Below are 22,246 nucleotides of genomic sequence, written 5' to 3' on the forward strand. Positions count from 1 at the left end.
TACTGGATCAATTATTCCATCAGTTACCACCAGAAATAAGGCTCCTGGTCAAAGACCGTTCCCCTACATCTGTGCAGGAGGCCGCAGAGATGGCGGATCACTTCGCCTCCAATAGAACTGGCTGGGTGGGGAAAACATCAAGAGAGTTTAAACCCAGACCATATAGTGCTGGCAGAAGGGATGTGGTACCACAGCGAGTGAGTCCTCCATTAAAATCTGAAGGGCACAGGACACCCCAGAGTGGATCTGTGTACCCTAAAAGTGAGGAGAAATTATGCTACAAATGTGGTAGACCGGGGCACCTACGTTTTCAATGTGACGTTGCCAACCCCATTAGTAATCCTGCTCAGACAAGGGCAGTGAAAACAGAGCCCAAGGCTTTAGAAACAGCGAAAAAGGTTCAGTTTTGCCAGATAAACTGGACAGAAGTAACAGACCTTGATTCAAGTCTGAGAGAGGAAGTGAGTGTACAAGGGGCAAATTATTGGGCATTGCTTGATACTGGTGCCGCTCAGACATTACTGAGGCCAGATTTAATAAAATCTGAGGTAATATTACCTCAGGAAACTGTGACTATCCAAGGAGTGAGGGGTCAACCAGAAAGTTTGCCTGTGGCCCTGGTGGAAATGACTTGGAGAGGCCGAGAGGGCCGATATAAAGTAGGCATTAATGCCCAGCAACAAGAACCAGTAATACTGGGAAGGGATGTAATGGGCGCCCAAGGAAAGATCTATGTAGTGACCAGACAGCAAATTGGCAGAGAAAAAGAAGCCATATTAAGGGGGGCTGAAACAAACAGGGTGGAATCTGTTAACCAGCCTCAGGTCACCATAGCAACCACTAGCAGGCCTGCTGAAGAAGACAAACTGTATCAAGTGTTCTCTGGGGAAGAAGCAGAGCAATTCAGGGAAGAGCTGCATAAAGATATCAGTTTGAAGCAGGTAAAGGAACAAGCCCTGACCCAACAGATTCCCTTCGCTGACAAGCTGAGGAGTCAAGTTGTGTGTGAGAATGGGATTTTATGTGGACTGTGGATGCCTGCTGAGAGAGGGGGTGAATGTGAACCAGTGAAACAAATGATGGAAGTGGTGAAAGAGAATTTGAGTCAAGCTCAGCAGAAGCAAAGTTACTGGTATGACAGAACAGCCAGAGAACGTGTGCATAATGTGGGAGATAAGGTTATGGCGTTCATACCCAGGAAACATGACAAATTACAGGCTAACTGGGAAGGACCATATACCATCAGAGAAAGGCTTGACACAGTGACATATGTAATCACCACAGACCAATTAAACAAAAGCAAAGGGGTTCATGTAAATATGTTGAAGCCTTACCATACCAGGGATGCACAGGTGTTGCAGGTTACCTTATTCCCTGAGGGAAGTGGGCCTGAACTTCCAGATTTGGTCCAGGAAAGCAAAGACAAAGGAGGGGTAGATCAAGTGGAATGGTCAGAGGAGGTAGAGGAGGAAGTAAAAGAAGAGATTCTGAGAGTTTTGAAAACCTATAGGAATCTCTTTAGCAACAAACCTGGCCGAACCAGTATAGTTATACATTCCATTGATACTGGAGATCATGCCCCAATCAGATCTGTTCCGTACCGTGCGAATGGGAAAGTTTTGAATGAGATCAAAAAGGAGGTGGAAGATATGCTGGAATTAGGAGTGATCAGGGAATCCATCAGTCCCTGGGCCTCAAGTATTGTCCTGGTTCCGAAAAAAGATGGAACGACAAGGTTTTGCGTTGATTATCAGCTAATCAATAAAATTACTGTCCCAGATGCGTATCCTATGCCTAGGGTAGACGCAATGTTAGAGTTATTGGGGGCAGCAACCATTATCTCTACACTAGATCTCTGTAAAGGATTTTGGCAAATGGAACTAGACGAGCAATCCAGAGCCAAAACTGCCTTCAGTACACCAGATGGGTTATATGAGTTTGTGACCTTACCCATGGGACTAAGGAACTCACCAAGTTCATTTCAGAGGCTAATCAATAGTGTGTTGCGAGGCATGTCAGATTTTGCAGTGGCCTATATCGATGACGTGGCCATTTTTAGCAAGTCGGTGCCTGAGCATGTCCAACACCTGACAACAGTATTGGAGGCCTTAAGAAAAGCAGGCCTCACAATAAAAGCTAAGAAATGCCAGTTTGGACTAAAGGAAGTAATCTATTTAGGACATAAGGTGGGGAGTGGGAAAATCACCCCCTTATGGAGCAACGTGGAGGCAATACAAGCGTGGCCGATCCCCTTAACCAAAAAACAAGTAAGGGCATTTCTGGGTGTGGCTGGATTTTATAGGAAGTTTGTGAGAAATTTTGGGGAAATAGCAACCCCCTTGCATGAATTGACCAAGAAGAAGTGTTCTGAGCGTGTGGTATGGACGGATGAATGTCAGAAGGCTTTTGATCTGCTGAAGCAAGCCTTGTGCCAAGGACCCATATTAATAGCACCAGACTATGAGCAACCATTCATCGTGGCTACAGATGCGTCAGACCTCGCGCTGGGAGTCGTCTTGCTGCAGGAGAGAGAAGGCACCAGACATCCAGTGGCGTATCTGAGTCGCAAGCTGACGCCGAGGGAGAAAAACTATTCGTCGGTCCAGAAGGAGTGCCTAGCGGTCGTGTGGGGACTGAACAAGTTGTGCCCATACGTGTGGGGACGAAGATTCACAGTGACTACGGATCATCGGGCCTTGTTATGGTTGCAGACTATGAAAAACCATAACACTATGCTGCAGAGGTGGTCCTGGGCCCTACAGGACTATCAAGTGGACTTCCAGTTCATCAAAGGCAAGGACAATGTACTGGCCGATGGACTTTCCAGGCAAGTGGCTGGGACTGCAGTGACGTGACCAGACAGAGGAACAAAGAAAGACATTTTCCCCATAGAAACTTTTATTTGTTAACGCGACGTATAAATCCTGGAACAGGAATAATACTCTGCCGTTGTTTAAAGGGGGGAAAATGTGATGTTCCTATATATTAGTGTATATATGGTAAGTGCTGGTTGTTTAGAGTATACATGGTAAGTAGTGAAAGAGGAGGGGGAGTGAATGGGCAATAGAATGCTTGATGATTGGCTGAATGTTTAAAATGGCTGACAGTATAAATGAAAGGATGACAGGTAAATCTGGGTGAATGTGAGGTGGTGAATTGTGGAATCTGGGGGGAGAAGAGAAAGAGTGGATTGCTTGGTGGGGTTTAGAGAGTTGTTTACCAGGAGGGAGGTGGAGTTCGGATTAGTATTGAGTAAAACCATATGCTTATGTGCCTTAAGAAGAAATCTTGTTAATCTTGTTAGCTTTGTTATCTATAATAAATACTTAATTTGGTTTACCAAAGGCCTGATCCTTGGCTGGGGTTTCACAGACCAGAAAGGAGGGTAAGGTAATGACCAAGGCTGAAGGGGAACTGTAACAAATGGTGGCAGCAGTGAAGAGAATAACAATACCAGTATTCAGAGTCTCTGGGAATACTAGTATTGGGACGTTACTGGTGGTTGCCTAGCAGGGGGATCTGTTGAGATCTGTGCTAGAGCGGGGAGAGAAATCATAAGAGAGAGCGGTCCGGACTGGTGGAGTCCCTGGTGGTGCCTAGAGACAGGCAGTAACCACGAGCAGGTAGGAACCTGACAGGGTGAGCCAGGGAAGGACGCCTCACACTGGGCCACCAGTTGAAACTGATGAAAGGCACTCCATGCCACCAAGGTTGCTTGAACTTCAAGCAACAGTAATGGATCCAAAAGTACCCCACAGATTTCATTGGCAAATTAAACTTATGGAGTTGTATTCAAGTAAGTTTTACTCATAGTAGTCCCATTGAAATTAATGGGCCTAACTTACATCATGTTCATTACTTTCAATGGGTCTACTCTGAGTAGAACTAGCACTGAATACAAACCATTGTTTTTCAGACTATGTTTTACTAAATGTAAGCAAGATATTAACATTTATAAAGGGCAGTGCACTGAAAGACAGACTTTACCCATTTAGAAACTTAAAGAGACAAGTGGATGCTATTTATCTTTCTATTTCCAGGTCGCTAAGTCACACTCAAATGAATCATAGTTAAAACATGACAAGGAGAAATCTTGCTGGTATAAACAGCGACATGACTCAAAGTTCTCCAAAGGCAGCTAAAGATAATAATGAACTATCTAGTCAAGAGTTTGAACCCAACAGACTTTGCCACAATTAGATATTTTATCATCTATAGGTGGAGGGCAGACACCAAGACTTATAACCTTCATAGTGCTGAATCGTAACAACCATATTATTGGATGGGAAAGGAGGAGGAGATTGAATGGTAGCACCACACCTGGGCTCTTCCTCCTCAGACAAGCAACAGAGTAATTCAGTGTAAAAAAGAAAACTACTTGTATTGGGCAATACAAACAAGCCACCCACATGTGAATAAGGAAACCTTGGGCATCTTTGAAATTTTCTGCAGCACTCCCAAAGAGGCAAGCTATCCATTTGTTTTTGAAGTTGTTTTAAAAAAAAAAAGTCTGTACAATTTTGAGGGGAATTCTAAGTAGGTAGAACTTCTATAGTATTTTACAAATGGTCAGACAAACCACTTTGTATGCAATGCCTTCAAGGAGCTTTAGAAGCATGCTTCTTTAACAGCACTCCCCCCCCATTTAATATAGCAAGCGTGTTCGGAATCTGAGAGGAGCTTCAAAAGTTGTTTGCGTTATGGCATGGGAGCCTACTATTCAAAGGAACAAAACATTCTATCTGATGTGGTGAAGACTTTAGGCACACACCTCAATCAGAGTCCCAGATTTTATTTCAACAGTCTCTACAACAGTCTTATGATAGGCCAGTATTATCCAAATATTGCTGTTGGAGGCTGTGATAGCAGCTTGCCTAAGGCTCCCAGTGGTCTCATTGCATAGGTGGCATCTGGATCAGAGACTTGCTAGTTCAGTTTAGGATGGTATTCAATGCTAGTCCTACTCTGAGTAGACCCATTGATGTTAATGAAAATGACTAACTTAGGTTCATTAATTTCAATGGGTCTACTCTCAGTAGGACTTAGTTGAATACAGCCTTTAGTCTCTTGGCTGCTACTGTAGATTTTATATTCATTGAACCATGGGCTTGGACTGCATAATAGACATATGTATGCAGTGGCTCATGGCTGCAATTCCTAGAGATGACTCCCAGCAAAAATAGTAATCATCTTATAGAAGCAACACAGTTTTCATTACTACTAATCACCTTTCCCCATTTGAACTCTTTCAGGTAGTTGCTTTTAAGAAACGTATGGTGAACAAAACCACCAAGACTACCTCCAAGTCAACTCTGTAATTTATTGCACACCACAGGTAAACAGAATGGGTACAAGATACTTGCTACTGGAATCAAACAGCAAAACTTCCATTCCTTTAAATGAAAGAGAAAGGCATCAAAATTTAGCTATCCACTTCAAAGGCTTTATTCTTTATGGAATAAAAAGCAATCTGTTTCCTTGCAACAACACTCTGCAGGTTATTTTTGTTCTCGTTCTACAGTGCTGCCTTTAAGCCTACAAGAATGTCCCTAGTAAAGAAATTCATTTTAGACATGGGCTAGAATACAAGAATGAAAAATGCACTTGGCTTCCACAGATTTCCATGCTGAACTTCCCATGGACACCCAAACAAGCATCTGATTGAACACCTTGAGATGGTATAGGTGATATGTGCAATAATAGATGAATACAGTAGACATTAAGTTGTAATAAAGCACCAAGTACAGACATGCAGTATATTCTAACCCTTCCTTCCTTATTACTTCTTCAAACAGCAGTTCTAGTTTTTTCAAGGCTCAACGTAATATTAAAGTGCATAAACTCCAAACAACTGAAAAAACCAAAGGCTTCAGTGAGATAAGGCTAACTGCTGTCCTAGAATCAAAACACTCCTCTAACAGAAATCCTAACAAACAAAAGATTCTTCTCCTAGAAGAACACCAAAGATCAAATAGTTCAAATGTGTACTCTAGTAGGTGTACCTCAGCAAGCACTACAACTGTGAAACCTCATTTCAGTTTAATTGGCACAATTCCTATGCAATTAAGCAAGGTAGACTAGCAATAGTAGTAGGTGAATATGTAAAATTATGTAAGCTATATTGGGATGACTGACTACTTTCAAGAAACCACCAAAAATTAGCAGGACAGAAAGTCTGGTAAATACATTAGTCTAATATAAATAGTATTGCACTGCTACTGCTGCCGCTATTAATATTTATATGAACAACTGTCCAGCTGAAGCTAAGCACTTTTCTACTGAAATCAGTAGAAATTATTTCAGCACATACTCAACTCTCCTATTTAAATGAATGGGATAAAAACGCTTTAACATTCCACTAGCAAGTGTCCATACTGTTTTCATGCATTCTATGAACTTCACATACATTATCTCAGCAAACTCAGGCTTCTCATAGGCATCTGGTTGGCCAGTGACAGAAAGAGTATGCTAGACTAAATGGGCCTTTGGTCTAATCCAGCAGGGCTTTTCTTATGTTCTAACCCTGTAAATAGGTCGTTATTATTTACCCTCATATTACAGTTGAGGATGAAAGACACAACCCAAGACTATTTTACCAAGTTTGTAACAAAGGCAAGTTGTAAACCAGACATTTTCTAATTCGCAGTTATCACTTGGCCACAAAGTTACACTGAAAATATTTCACATATGACAATTATACATTTTCATGAACATACATTTTTATAAACATGCCTAGTACTTAGTCCCTTTATAATAAAAATAAAAGGCCATATATATTTCATATTTCAGTAATCTGCTTTAGAATCCATTCAGAAACGATTTCAGCTGCTTTATAATGAATTGGCAACAACACCTAAGCATTTCCCCACCACTGTGAATATATACTACACTAATTTAAATAATCCATACATTGTGTCATAACATCCCATATTGGAGACCTATTCCAATATTTGAATATTCATTTATCTCTTTTCTTCTCTCATTTCAAGTCCATTCCCACTGATAAATGGAGCCCTACTATATTATAAACAGATTGGCAGATAGCCACAGCAGAGCTGCTGTACATAAATCTTACAAATGAACCATCATTGCAACAAATACTAGAGACTTTTGCATCACTCCAAAACATCTAATGGAACGCTGTTGGGAGCAGATGTTCCTTTTGTAATGCCTCTCTCAAAACTAAAGGGACACTGCAGGAGCTTGTCTGGACACAGCAGGTTGTGCAAGAGGTTGTGTGTGACAACACCATGCAGCAAAAGACTCAACCTGCAAAAGCCAAATATGTGTTGAGGGCTTATGAAGTGTGAGATAGGCCTGAAAAGAGAAGGAGAGCCATCAGAAAGAGGAAGGGGAGGATCACAGGTTATTAAATAATAATAAAATTGAAGAGAAAACATGTACCTTCATCACAGAACATTTCTGCCAACTCCAACCAATTTAAACTGAAACAGTTTAAGAAAGTGGAAGTTCAGACAAGCATAACTAGACTATGACCAATTCATGTTTCATTCATTCAATCCCCTTTAAAAGCAACCATATGACAGCAGCTCTCTAAGTGGCAAGCAATTCTGTACATCAAGTGATCCCTACAACATTCCACCACAAATCTCCAAAACATAGGGTTCCTTGTGACGTGGTGGTTATTTTTTAAGTAGACCTTCATAGTAAGCAACAGCACAAGAAAAGCATACAAGAAGGGGGCTGGTACAAGAGCTGAAACTGACTAATTTCAAGGCAAAGGGCAAAGAAGCACCAAGCTCTGTTAAAGTCTCAAGGATGAAACCAACAATAGACTCCTCCAGACTTTGCCTTGGGATTAGTATGTTGCTCTTTGATTGTCCTCTTTACAGACCAAGCACTAACTCAGAATACAGTATAGGCATGGAGGGCGGGGAGAAAACAGGAGAGAACTGTACTGTTTATTGCAGGCAATAACTATTCAAAAGATGCCTGTGGCAATTGCGGAACCATGTTCTAGCACTCAAATTTCATTTTCTTAGCACCAATATACTATAGTTCTGGGGAAACGTTGGGATGTGCCTGAAATTAGAGTGCTTCTTTGAAAGAAGATGTCTGGATCCTGTACAATAAAATGAGCAACAACCATGCAACTACTGTGCAAGTAGTCTAGAAATGTAAATACATGCCAACAAAAAAGATAAAAACATTAGTTACTAATTAAGCCTTCTATGCAAAAATTAAGTCAAATACATCAAGCTAAGCAATAAAATTTAGTTTTTTTAAAAAAAGCATACAGAAGGCATAGGAAAAGAAGGAAACCCTATCACTCTCATAAACAACGCAAGACATCTCCAATACTTCCACAAACTACTAGCCTTGGTATTTCAATAAGCACAGAGTAGGAAAATTGCACAACCTGGGAAATCGTTATGTTTTAGACAGTAGCAACTTTAAAAAGATGTTTTAGGACATCTTGCCAAACCACTTCAAGTTCAAGTTCTCAATTTCCTGTCTCTAACCCAAGGGAAATTAGCAATACCACAGAGTTGCTACTAAGGACACAAGCCAAGAGCATAAGGGTGCTATGGTCCAGTTATAATGATCTGGGAGTACCTTATAGCGTACCAATAAAGACTCCTTTCTCTTAGATGAAACTGTCCATATTTTATGATTTTCTGATGCCCTGTTCTAGATTCTCCCACCATTTTGACTATAACAGATGGTTACCAGGGACATCAGGTGATGGTAGCTCTTTGGGGGGCCCTGCATTTTTATAACATTCAGGGATATGCCTTTCTTGTGTCTATGGAATTTCCTGCTTCTTAGTTACTACTTTCTTGTTTGTGCTGATGAATTGTGCTTAGTTTTTTTATTACTGCTTTAATTTGTAGTACAATTTTAAATGTTTCATTAGCCACCTTTGTAGACCTACTAGATCCAAAAGTTGGGATATAAATGTTTTAATTTTAAAAAGGTTGAAATCAAGCAAGCTTGAGTCCTGATTAAATTAAACACACACATACTCTGGGGCGTAAGCATACCCATGTTTTCTAAAGAAAGCAATATTAGAACCAAAGTTTATTAATAAACAATCTGCACATGTCTCTGCACATTTAACTACATTTCCATTTCTAGCCCCAAAAGAAACATTTTGCAGTAAGCCCTGACAACATGTTAAAACCATGAGTAAATGGTAACATCACTGGGAAATAATTAAATGGTCTGCCCATGCCTTACTACAAGGTAAATACAATCTTAAAAACAGCACTCATGGCATACATTTCCAAACAGGAAAAGAAAAAGATGTAATGATCCAGCATCTTAAAATATTATATTAGAAAAAGGCTAGATACACAGGGCAAAACCTGAATTCCAAATCAAGGCACACACACTCAAGATGAGTTTCCATGAGGACTGTGATGTTCCTATATTAATGTATATATGGTAAGTGTTGTTGTTTAGAAGATACATGGTAAGTGGAGTGAAAGAGGAGGGGGAGTGAATGGGCAGTAGAATGCTAGATGATTGGCTGAGTGTTTAAAATGGCTGAACGTATAAAAGGAAGAGTGAAAGTGGAATCTGGGGGGAGAAGAGAAAGAGTGGGTTGCTTGGTGGGGTTTGAGAGAGTTGTTTGCCAGGAGAGAGTGGAGAAGGTGGGGGGTGGAGTTCGGATTAGTATTGAGTAAAACCATATGCTTATGTGCCTTAAGAAGAAATCTTGTTAATCTTGTTAGCTTTGTTATCTGTAATAAATACTTAATTTGGTTTACCAAAGGCCTGATCCTTGGCTGGGGTTTCACAGACCAGAAGGGAGGGTAAGGTAATGACCAAGGCTGAAGGGGAACTGTAACAAATGGTGGCAGCGGTGAAGAGAATAACAATACCAGTATTCAGAGTCTCTGGGAATACTAGTATTAGGACATGACTGGTGGTTGCCTAGCAGGGGGATCTGTTGAGATCTGTGCTAGAGCAGGGAGAGAAACAATAAAAAAGGACAGTCCGGACTGGTGGAGTCCCTGATGGTGCCTAGTGACAGGCAGTAGTCACGCGCAGGTAGGAACCTGACAGGGAGAGCCAGGGAAGGGCATCACATGTGGTGGCAGCGGTGGGAGAATAACAATACCAGTATTCAGAGTCTCTGGGAATACTAGTATTAGGACGTGACTGGTGGTTGCCTAGCAGGGGGATCTGTTGAGATCTGTGCTAGAGCGGGGAGAGAAAAAATAAAGGACAGTCCGGACTGGTGGAGTCCCTGGTGGTGCCTAGTGACAGGCAGTAGCCATGCGCAGGTAGGAACCTGACAGAGAGAGCCAGGGAAGGGCGTCACAAGGACGTCTTCAAAGACCTCATCTGCATCGTTCATTTTTATTCTGACATCAATATTTCTGACATCTTTCTGGGAACTGCCCTTTACCAGGAAGATGAATGTAATTCGCTTTTAGTTGTTTATTTCAAAAATGTTCAGATTTTGTTGGCTTAAGTTTCTGTAAATTGTGTAGTTCTCTTCTTACTTGTATTTTGTATCTGTGTAGATTTTTTTGTGAGCCATATTGGGGGCCTTTTTGGCCAAAAGGCAGCACAGAAATAAACCCTAACATGACCAATCATCCTCCCAAAGATTTTCCAGATAAGGGGCAGAGTGGGGAAATTGCTCTGTATGATTCAACAAGTAGTTTCTGATAATTAAAATTTTGCCAAATGGCTTATTTAGACCAAAACACATACTATAGGCAACCCCCCCCCAGAATCTCATTTCTTGAAGTGTTCTAAGACACTAAGGACAACTTCACACATGCTACACTGATGACATGTTTGGGAGCCATCTAAAAGCTCACTGTTGCTAAGTGTAAAATTTACAAGGGGCTACACTGCAATTTTGAAACTAGTCTGCTTCTGCATGTTTTCTGCTGTCACGCATACACATATTCTTGCAAACTGAGCATTCACATTAAGGTCCCAATATGTTGGGTGAACCATATTGCTCATCGTCATTGGTGTCAGAGATTACTATTCAATAGATTTCAACTCATTCTGCCACTTTCCATTCTGAATCCCCATCTCATCCCCCCACCCACTCCATATATACATCTAGAATAATCATGTCTTACTGGAAAGTGGAATTAATGGGGCTTTGACTACACAGTGGGGAATAAAGATAAGCCTCTACAAATACCCAGCAGGTGTAGCACTAGACTTATTCTGGTTCTGCTCTCCTTGGCTATGTCAGTGTTAAAGAAGTATTCTTAGTGACAATCTGGTTGCAACACTAAATCAACAGCTTTGTAGAAATACAAGTAAGCTTGGGTTTCTTATTTCTTATATCCAATGAAACATGTAAAGGAATTTGGAGATCTTTATGCTCACCCATCAAAGGTCAAAGTTTTCAAGACCTGCCCATCATAGCTCTTTGGGACTTAGTGTAGAATAGCCGCCTCTCTTTGAATTGTTGGGTCATCTTAGCGTACTCTCCATGATATAATCTGTGCTGAAATTCTAGTCCTCTACAGAAAAAAAAAATTACCACCATCTCAAGGACCACTCTAGCTCCCATGCAGAGATGCTGGGGCTAGAACAATGGCTCTGTAATAAAGTGGATCTTCCAGGTATAGAGACATACACTCATATAATGTGGACACTGATGGGCGTGTGTGTATTGAGGACCAAATGAGCTTCGCAAAATACCCCTCAGTTGCCCCTCAGGAGGCAGACTAGCAATGATCCTTTGCTAAATTTAGAATGTGCATTTTCTTATGGGGAAAGTGATAAAGATTTTTACAGCATCTTTAGGATTTCTTTGCTAGAGCCATCAGAGGCCAAACAAATTTGTTTGGAGAAGTGGATCCAGGCCACTAACTGGCCTTTCCTGCTGCACAGTATGCTTTGAACTAGGATGGTTGTGTACCTAAAGTCTTCCTGTGTCCTTCACTACCAATTTTTACACAAGAATCACCAAGCATGGGCAAAACTGATCCTTTCTTTCCTGTCAAGCTGATAAGGAGAGAGACCAGTGGAATACATACAGCACCCACAATAAGTAGGATGTTCAAGGGTATCAGGAGGCATGTGTGTAAGGGGAGGATTAATTATTCAGGCGAAGTTCTTGACATACTTGAATGCTGTGACTTTTCCTATTAACCATTTCCAAACAGTTAAACTCTTTCAAACAAACTGTGATATTGAAACTATACAGCACGGATGGCAAACTGGCAGAATGGGTGCCAAAAGTCTAAGCTGTAGGTTTTGTGGCACTCCAGCAAAGGAGCAAGAAATGGTGGGCCTACCTATGATAAAATACCAATAAAATACCATAGGGAATTCCTGTTTGCCTCTCTTGCATTCCCAGCTCAGTAAGATAAAGGAAAAAAGCTACAGCAAGCACACATACACACACAAGTGTGTGAGTGTGTGAGAAACTTTTATGTGATTTTATTAATGTAAATGTACCGCCTTCAAGTCGATTCTGACTTATGGCGACTCTATGAATAGGGTTTTCATGAGGCTGAGAGGCAGTGACTGGCCCAAGGTCACCCAGTGAGCTTCATGGCTATGTGGGGATTGGAAACCTGGTCTCCCAGGTCGTAGTCCAACACCTTAACCACTACACCACACTGGCTCTCACTTCGTTCATGTATGCACTATCTAATATTATGAACTGGACTTGTGGCACAGTTATGAAAAACATTGGAAGTAGAAGCCAGTTACTACAAAGCTGAAATTTCAAAACCAAAGTAAACATTGGAAATTTTGTACATATTAGTTTCAAGGACAAATTGCCTCATATGATGCTTTTGGATGATTTCTACGGTCACACGTTGGTGGTGACCCATCACGTGCTCCCCAGTATACACTCATTGACAAATTTAAGTGCAATACCAAGCACCATGGCATTCCTAAATCTGCGTACCAATCCCCTTCGCAACCCTTCAGAGATCATGGGATTCTGTGAGCCCCCATATGAAGGATCTGGTATGTCAACACCCCAAGCACCCCTTTCACCATCAGCCAGTTTTACAAGCCAAAGGCAGATGGCAACTGCCATGATTCGACCTTACCTGGCTTTCAACATCTGTTTTGCCTATGTCAGATACGTTTTGCAAATCCTTACCCAGCACGGCCAAGATATATACAAATCTTGGAGGAATGTATGTTGTCCCACCCTTTTTGCCTAGAACTTTTATTCTGTCCCCAAAAAAGAAAAAAAAGATCAGAGGCGAGGCTTGCTTTCCTACCTCCCACTCACATATATTTAGCAGAATGATATATTTTTAACACACAGTGTCACCCAACAGGCTTTCCTACTTCTTGCAGTGGTATGAGAAAACCAAGGGCTCCTACAGGGAAGAAGGGCGGGATATAAATGTAATAAATAAATGAATAAGAGAGTGCCATTCGCCTTTTTAACACTGACTATTCCTGTACCCATTCTCTTCTTATCCATCCATAATCCAATGGTGCATACTTAATATCCTTCAGCTATCTTTTGAAAACCACTCTACACACAGGTAATAAGTCCATAAAATCAAAAAACTTAAGAGAACATGGAACCAAAAGACAGCAGTTACGCCACATAGATATGGATCACAATCCTGTGGATGTGGCATGAAAATGATGAAAGAACAGTGGAGCAGGTGGGTTTCTTTTTTGACCCATTATTTCCATATATACCCACATGGTTATGAATAAAATAAGAATTCTAACCCATACTTTTAACAAAAAATCCACCCTATTCATAAAGGTTCAAGGCACCCAACAAATGAGCAAAAACAAAATGCCCTCAAGTAACACAATGTCTCAAAATGGGGGGGGGGGAAGAAGGGCAGCGGGCAGGGAAACCAGAGTAAAGGTTTTCTGTATCGGTGACATGATGCTTTGACAGAAGCTGTTTTATATCAGCTAAGAACATAAGGCCTATCAATAACTCTTCAAGGACCTCAGAGCAGAGGGTCACTTCCTGGCCAATTACTCCATGTGAAGATACTACAGACTGAACTCAGAGCCTTTGAAAGACAGTTAAGTATGTGCTCTTGCTTGGGGTTAACAGTCCAGAGTAGGGTTGCCAGGTCCATGGCCTGAGACTGATCCTGTATCTTTAGGAGAAGAGAAGGTCAGCAAAGTGCAGGTGTTCTTGCAACTCTGTAATGGGAAAAACCACAAAGTGGAATTCTCCCTTCCCCCTCCACAACTTTTAAAGATACAGAAGAACTCTTGGTTGCCAGGACCAGCCTCCACAAGGTCTTCTGTATCTTTAAAAGGTGTGCAGGAGGAAGGGAGAATTGCACCTTGTGGTTTTTCCCATTACAGAGTTGCAAGAACACCTGCACTTTGCTGACCTTGTCTTCTCCTAAAGATACAGGATCAGTCTCAGGCCAAGAACCTGGCAACCCTAGTCCAGAGGTATATATATTTACTCAGACACAAGTCCTGATATATTCAAGGAGGCTTACTCAACACTGATTATATCTCCCACCTTGGTTCTTCCAGGGTACTCAAGATGACACAAGATCACTCCTGCATTTTAACCTCAAAACAATCCTGCGAGATAGGTTAAAGTATGAGAACCTAGCCCAAGGTCAGCCAGTGGCAAATTTGAACCAGGATATCCCTCACCCTCATCCAAACACCACACCTCATCCAAACACCAAACAACACAATAGTTCTTAGGACTCTACTGAGTCAACAAACATGCACAGGCTGAACTGTAAGATGGGGGTGTGGAGAAGAGAGAAACAGAACATGTGTGGCCTTCTAGAAGTTATTATGACTCCCATCAGGCACTAGCCAGTATGGCCAATGGCCAGAGATACTAAGAATTGTAGTCCAACACCTGGAGGGGCATCTCCCAAGGATGGGTAGCGCAAGATAGGGTCCCGCATCCCTCTCTTGGAGGGCTCACATGGAACATAGGAAAGCTACCTTACACTGAGTCATCATCTACCTCAGTATTGTCAACACCGACTGGCAGCAGCTCTCCCAAGGTTTCAGGCTTGGGACACTCCCAGATACCGCGGATTGAGCCGCGGACCTCCCGCCTGCAAAGCAGACGCTCCACTGCCGGGCTACGTGCCTCTCTGCTTCACCACCCCCGCCCCGCCCCGCTCCTGCCACACCCCAAGAGCCCCCATGCCCACCCCAAGCATCCAGGTGCTGCCCCCTCCCCGCGCTGGTGAATCTCCTTTACAAGTCAAGCACTGTTTCCCCTATATACTTCCAACGCCCCCCACCCCGATCATTGAAAAGGGCGGGAAAGGAGGCCTTGCCCTAAAATTTAGAAAGCCCAATCATCGCTTCCGAGTCTAATGCTGAGGAGACACCCTGTTGCACACGCACACGCACACGCCGCTCTCTCTTTTTACCTCAGTGGGCAGAAAAACCCTCCAAGCCAGGCCGAGACTGTGCGGGCCTCGCGCTCCAATAATGCCAAAAGCTGAGGGGGGGGACAAGGAGGGAGACCGGGAGGGGCGTGGCCACGAGCTCCTGCCAGTCAGTCAGTCTCTTCTCTGCCCCAGCCCCCGGACGGCGAAGCAGCCAATCAAAACACCGCCCGCGGCTATAAGTTTTAAAGGAGGTCCCACCCCTCTTTCCTTCCATTCTTTCTTTTCATCCTTCCCCTCACCCCACTTCGAGCATCGCGTCTCCGTTGCTACCGTATTATGCGTTCTGGTACCTCCCGAGGTTTCCCTGTTTGTTATCTCGCGGGCTTTCTTTTCCCTTCCTTTCTCGACCCCCCCCCTTCCGTAGTTCTAATGGAATAATCCGCAGACTGAGTGGAGTGGGACAAAGAAGGAAAAGGAGCGGGCAACTTCGGCAAGGAGGGGTGGCGCGTCTTCTTCCTGCTGCCGCAGCCTGAGAAAAACGAAGCCCGCCTCGCCTTGCCTGTGGCTGAAATACAATGAAAGCGCCTGCCTGTGGCTTAATTGTTCCCCAAGTCATGGAGATCTTATTGATCCCCATGGGGCTTGCTTCTGAGTAAACATGTATTGGCTGGGGAAGGGCCCGTAGCTCAGGGGTAAAGTATCTGCTTACCATGCAGAAGGCCCCAGTTCAATCCCCAGAGTCTCCAGGTAGGACTGGGAGGGAGTCCCTGCCTGAAACTCTAGACGGCAGCTGCCAGTCAGTGTGGACAATACTGCGCTAGGTGGACCAGTGGTCTAACTCCGCATAAGACAGCTTCCTATGGTTCAACCTATTTTGTATAATTTGTATGCTGCTTTTCCACATTTGTGAGCCGCTGCTGTCACACCACTCACAAGCACATATATTTGGGGTTGCAATAAGTACATACAAAGAGCCTTGCCGGATCAAACCAAAGGTCTATTGAACTCAGAGTCCTGTTCCCCAACTACAGCCAGCCAGATACCCCTGAGAAATCCCCAAAGCAGACAGGAAGGTAGAATCATAGACTAGTAGAGTTGGAAGAGGCCTATAAGGCCATCAAGTCCAACCCCCTGCGCAATGCAGGAATCCAAATCAAAGCATTCCTGACAGATGGCTGTCCAGCTGCCTCTTGAATGCCTCCAGTGAACATCCCTTTCCTTTTGCTACTCTCCACCCACCCAGCTATGCCTCCTTATAGCTGGGAGAAATTTCATATAAGTCACTTGGCACTTACTTCTGAGTAAAGCTGCAGCATTTGCAGAGCAAGTCTATATTTTCAGTCAGTGGGTCTTTTTACCAATGCATAGGTTTGCAGCCTCAGTAGATTAAAGAATTCACCCCAATTTATCAGGGAGCAAATATATGCATAATTTTAAATACAACCACTTATTGCTATCTTGGAAAAAGGAATTCCCTCCAGTATGGGAGAGAAATAGAAATGCACCTGTTAAGATGGTATCTGCCAGGCTACATCTGTGCACACTCTAAAATCAAAGCATATATTTGTTTATTACATTTATAGGGCCACACATCAATAAACATTTCCTTGACACCTTACAGGAAAAAATATAAGACGGCATATAATAATTAAAATCAACAATAAAAGACAGTAAAAAAAAGGTCATTACAACAGAGACAGCATGAGGCTATTCCATAGTAAGGATGCCACTATAGAAAAGGCTCTCTGGTAGCCACCAAGTATGCTGCTTTTTCTTTAGAACAGCTTTTGCATATGCAAATATATGTGGAGTAATATATTTTCATCAACTTAACACTTACAACAATTAACATATTTCTTTCACTGGCTGAGAAGCCTGCTTCTGAGTAAACATTCATTGATTTGGACTGCTCGTTTCCTTTCGGTTATATCCAATGTTGTCTCTGCAGAGTCTACTTGCCCAATGGGATTTGCTTTCCTCACCCTGCGCAGCCTAAAATTCTGCTCCAGTGGGTCCTCCAACCCTCTGGAGAAGATTTTGAGGGTGAGCAGGAGACTGCAGGGGAATAGGAGAAAGTTCCAGGATGCAAGCGAAAGTCTGCTGCACTAATGGTAAAGGTTGTAATCCTATGCACTCTTATTTGGGAATAAGCCACATTAAATTTAATGGGTTTTGCTACTTATTTATTTCAGTATTTATAAACTGCCTTTCAGGGGTTAACCCTCCTTCCCAGAAGCTCACAACATGGTAAAAAAATGTATTCAGAATGTAATTGCAAACTAAAACCACAATATATAAAACATCTAAAAAATGTTCCCCCTGTGAGCAAACATGCATAGGTTTGGACTACTACTGCATATATTCCTGAGCACACTTACTCAAAAATAAGTCATTGAAATGAAGTGGGACTTACTTCTGAATAAACATACATAGTATCAGGTTTCTCATGGCATTTCCTTACATAACATGCTGCTTATTTAAATGCAGTGTTTGCACTGTAGATCTCCAAGTGAAGTATTCAAATCCTGTGCATGTACAATGCTGTGTACATACGTTCCATATAGTCAGTAACTCTGTACAATTCAGATTTCCAGCTGTATGGAAAGCTACATGCATAGAGGTGTATGAGCTGGCTTCTCCCTTTGCAGAGATCTGCATTTAGTTTGTGGAAGGAGGCGATAGGGATGATGCAACTGAGGATGGAGCCAGGAGGAATGGCCATGAGCATTTGCCCTAAGCATGGACTAGCACATTAATAAGGTTTAAGAGGATGCAAATTTTGAGTTATACAGAACCCTCATTGGTCAGGCAGAACAGAAAGGCAGCTACAGTCAACCACACAGAAAATGTTTTTCAAAAATCATTTGCAATGTATTTCACCACATATTTACAGGGAAGTAAGTTCCACTCTGTTCAGTGGAACTTAGTCCCAGGTAGATGTGCATACAGCAGGCAAGTAGTTTTTTATTTTTTGAAATAATAGCTAGAGTGTTGCAAAATACTAGAGATACCAGGTTCAAATCCAGCCTATCCTCCTTCACAAGGCTGTTGTGAGAATTAAAGAGAGGGCTTGTGAACCATATACAGTGCCCTGAGTTCCTTGAAGGAAGGCTGAAATAAAATGTAATAAATAATAGTGATGTAATGAAAATAATAGAACGGCTAAAAAAAGGTTAAGGCTGTATATACACCACACATTTAAAGCACAGCCCTTCCCAAAAGAATTCTGGAAACTAGTTTCTTAAGAGTGCTGGGAATTGTAGCTCTGTGAGGGGTAAAGTACAATTCCTAGGATTCTGGGTGTGGGGGATGTACTTTAAATGTGCCCATTCAACCACTTCGATCTGCGGCATTGGCACTGTTACAGGTGCCACATAACACTCATTCCACACATGTTAAGGAATCATTGTTTCAGTGTGGCTGCACCTACACTTTAGAACTCCCTGCTTACTGACATCAGGCAGGCACATTGGCTGTATTCTTTTCAACACCTTGTTAAAACATTTAGGCAAGCCTATCCAGACACATGGATGTTGATGTGTTTTAATCTCTTTTTAGTTTACTGCTGTTTTAATTGATTTTTAAATGTTTTTAATTACTTGTTTTTAACTGTTTTGAATGCTTCTTGTAAACTTTCTTAAACTTGTAGCATGTGTTTTTAAATTGCTTTGTAAGAAATGTGTTTTTAAATTGGTATATTTAATGTTTTTAATTGTTGTAAACCGCCCAGAGAGCATCTATGGGGCAGTTTACAAATGCAATAAATAAATAAACAAATAATAAACTGCTTAGAGGGTTTTTTTAAAACAATTAAATCATATATAATTTTGTTAAATAAATTTAAAAGATGTATGGTGTGTACACTCCTTTGCCACCAGAACTTTCAAGACACATTATATGTGCGTGTGTTTTTCTATGTGTTTGTGTGTATGTGTGAACAGCTAATAGCAGCTTGGAGACAGATTTTTATCAGGATCATGGCACATAATTTTTTTTAAAAAATCCTCCCCACAAACTGCCTTCCTGCTCCTGATTGCCCACCACTATTCCGAAACTGCTATTCATACATTTGTAAAGACAGATGCAACTACAAGTGCTGCATTTTAACATCATATGCAATTTGGCCCTGGTGTATGCAGAGCTGGAAATACAGGGAATGCTGATCCAAAACATAGGATTGCCTTTTCTATGGAAACTTTATAAGAGAAAGAAATAAAGAAATGGAGGGGAAAGGTGTACAAAACGTTCAAGTGAAGGTTGCCTCACTTCACTAGTGTTCAACACATTTTCCTTTTTAAAAGGGTTTCATGAGTGTTCCTACCCTTCAGGCTTGCCGTAGGAGACAACTCACTGTCTAATAAAATAACGAAAGATCAGATAAATATAATACTTCCTCTTTTTTTCTAGCAACAAAATATCTCCTGCAACAAGCATGTTAGTTATGTGAAATATGTTTTGATGCCCCACAACAACTATCTGACTACACTTATTGCACAACACAAGAATTACCTGGTAAGGCCTTAATCTCGTGTTAATAGTATACACCACAGTAAGAAATCCAATAGAAGATGTCTCCTCGCCTCTCTTCTGCCTGTACAGAGCAGAAGACCATGTAACATTTTTCACAATAAAGACCTTTAATAATCCTATCTAGTTTGCATTCCGTATTCTCCGGAACCAATATGGTGGAAACGGTCTGTATTTTGCCAGGAGTGCCATGATGTACCCACCCAGTAGGGCATCTCTGCTGCAATGTACCTGCCAGGAGTGCTTGTAGTTTGGAGAATGGCACCATATTGTCTACGCACATCTCTGCATTTTTTGGTTCCCAGCATGTACTGTACAGGCAACTAGTCCGGTCTTCTTACGAGATAGACACAGTGTGCAAACTTCATTTCCTTTCTTAGAAGCCTATGTACACCTTTAATTTAAATAACACAGAACACTTTCATGTCTGTGCTGGGTTTTCAAAACTGCAGCAGAGAAAGGGGAGAAATCTGCAGTAAAAGGGGGTTTGGGGTATAATTTTTATTGGAAACTATAACAGGATTCTCTTTCTAAATAGCAACAGAGGAGCTGTGAGGGTCTGCAGTACCAAAAGAGGTAAGCAATGCAATATTAGCTTACCTGAGACTAATGTCCCAATCCTTAACGCATGGTTGGAGATAAGCCCCTTTTCATGCAGGCAGTCCTTGCTTCCACACAATGACCACAATCCACATTTGCACCTACCAAACAGGTGATCAGAATTGTTGGCTCTAATGGTGTCTATCAGAGATAGGAGAAGAAAAGGGGGTCCTGGATTCAAGTCACTGGTGAAGTCAGTGGTAACCTCCCTTGTGGACCTGATCCAGCGAAGATCTCCATTTGCACAGGCTTATGTGCAGCACGCGTTTGCGCATGAAGACATGAGGCAAGATAATCAGTCACCTTGCAGAAATCTGCTTGCAAGCAAAAGATGGTCTTTGTTGGGTTTGGGTTCTTATATTTAAGATACAGGTGCAACTAGGTTTATTGAGGTATGGGCTTTACCAGACAACAACCTAGTTTATTGTATGCACAAACCTGGAAAGTAGCATGTATATATTCTCAGCATGGTCAAGACACACTGCAGGATATGACAGAGCAACAAACTGAACACTGAAATTATTATTCTTTATTTTAAATGCACTATGCTAGCGAAAAAGCTAAACCTAACGATTTTCTGGAGCATCAGAGCACGGATAACCACTTGTAGCAGTACACAGGAACACACGCATAGCCAAACGGGAGAAGGCAATTAACTTGTGTGAGTGAATGAGCCGCCTACGATTTTTTTTATTATTATTATGTAGATAAATGCAAACTCGACAGTGAATTTTAAAGTGCCCCCACCCTTTTCTTTGAACCAGGAAATATAAAACGGAGGAAGAGAAGGGAAGCCACCAACAACATACAGTCTGGCCACAACCATTCATTGCGGCAGTGTGCCACTGGCACGCCCACATTTGTAGTCTGATCCGCCTCTGGGATTTCCGCGAAACCCGGGAGGCTGCAGTGAAAAGTCCCGGGGTGGAGGGGAAACGGGTTGTCTGGGTGTGTCTTTCAAAAAGCAGCCGCCGCCGCAACCTGCTGTGGTAAGGGAAGCTCTTTCTGTGCATTTACAGTAAAAGGAGACGCGCATCTTATGCATTTTAAAAAAATATTGTATCAAAATGTTGTATATTGTTAATGCAGGGGTTTCTGGGGGTGAGTGGGAAGACACATGGAATTGGGTTTCTTTGCAGTGGGCGTCACCAGACTTTTGCACCAGCCGGGGCAATGCTGGAGCCTTTTGTTAAACAGGGAGCGGTTGAGAATAGGAATTTGTCCCTAAATCCACAGTGTCCCTTCGTGTTATATCCGGACATCGCTACCAGTCCCCGATTCCCCATGCGATACGGTATTATTTCATGCCAGCAATAATAAGCGCCCCGAGCAACTGCTCATTGCAACAGCAGATCGATCGTGGTTCTTGCATCAATCAATCAATCAATCAAGACCATTATCAAGATTGACAAGAAGATGATCTACTCACAAGACTTGCGATTTTGCCTTGCGTCTCCGTGCCTGCCTCTGCCGCCTTTTCCCGTGTTTTTTTTAAAAGACTCCGCTCCGAATGTCACAAAATAAATGCGCCCATTGTGCGTTTCCACCACTCCGAAGCCTCGATTGAACTGGAGCAGTTCCTCTCCCACTTCCCCCTTTGCCTCGTGTGCTCATCCAACGTGATGGACAGTTGCTATGGTTTCGCATCTCTGACGTCAACGACATTAAAGAGAAAGAGCTTCCCTTCGCTGCTGGGATAACTCCCTCCAAGGAGCAGGCAGGATTTCTCTTGCAGTGGTGCCTGGCTGGCAGGGCGTAGTCCAAAGCCTCCCATTTCTTCTCACTGAAGTGGTTATCACTGAGCAATTACTCCAGAGATATTAAAACAATTCACCCACATA

At 42.3% G+C, this 22,246-nt stretch overlaps 1 protein-coding gene across 4 annotated transcripts in view; it reads right to left on the reverse strand.

Moving 5' to 3' along the window:
* GNB4 (G protein subunit beta 4) overlaps nucleotides 1–21,996 on the reverse strand; it is a 53,358-nt gene extending 31,362 nt beyond the window's left edge. Inside the window, exon 1 of one of the 4 annotated variants that reach the window (XM_061637381.1) lies at nucleotides 21,835–21,996. The gene's annotated coding sequence lies outside the window, so the exon portion shown is untranslated. Of the gene's footprint in view, nucleotides 1–14,899; nucleotides 15,017–15,317; nucleotides 15,517–20,405; nucleotides 20,477–21,834 lie in introns of those variants that run through there. The other 3 variants (XM_061637383.1, XM_061637380.1, XM_061637382.1) reach the window with 3 other exon arrangements.
* Nucleotides 21,997–22,246: the final 250 nt, after the last annotated feature.

This window comes from Rhineura floridana, chromosome 7, assembly GCF_030035675.1.
Source record: "Rhineura floridana isolate rRhiFlo1 chromosome 7, rRhiFlo1.hap2, whole genome shotgun sequence".
In the NCBI taxonomy this organism is placed as follows: domain Eukaryota; kingdom Metazoa; phylum Chordata; class Lepidosauria; order Squamata; family Rhineuridae; genus Rhineura; species Rhineura floridana.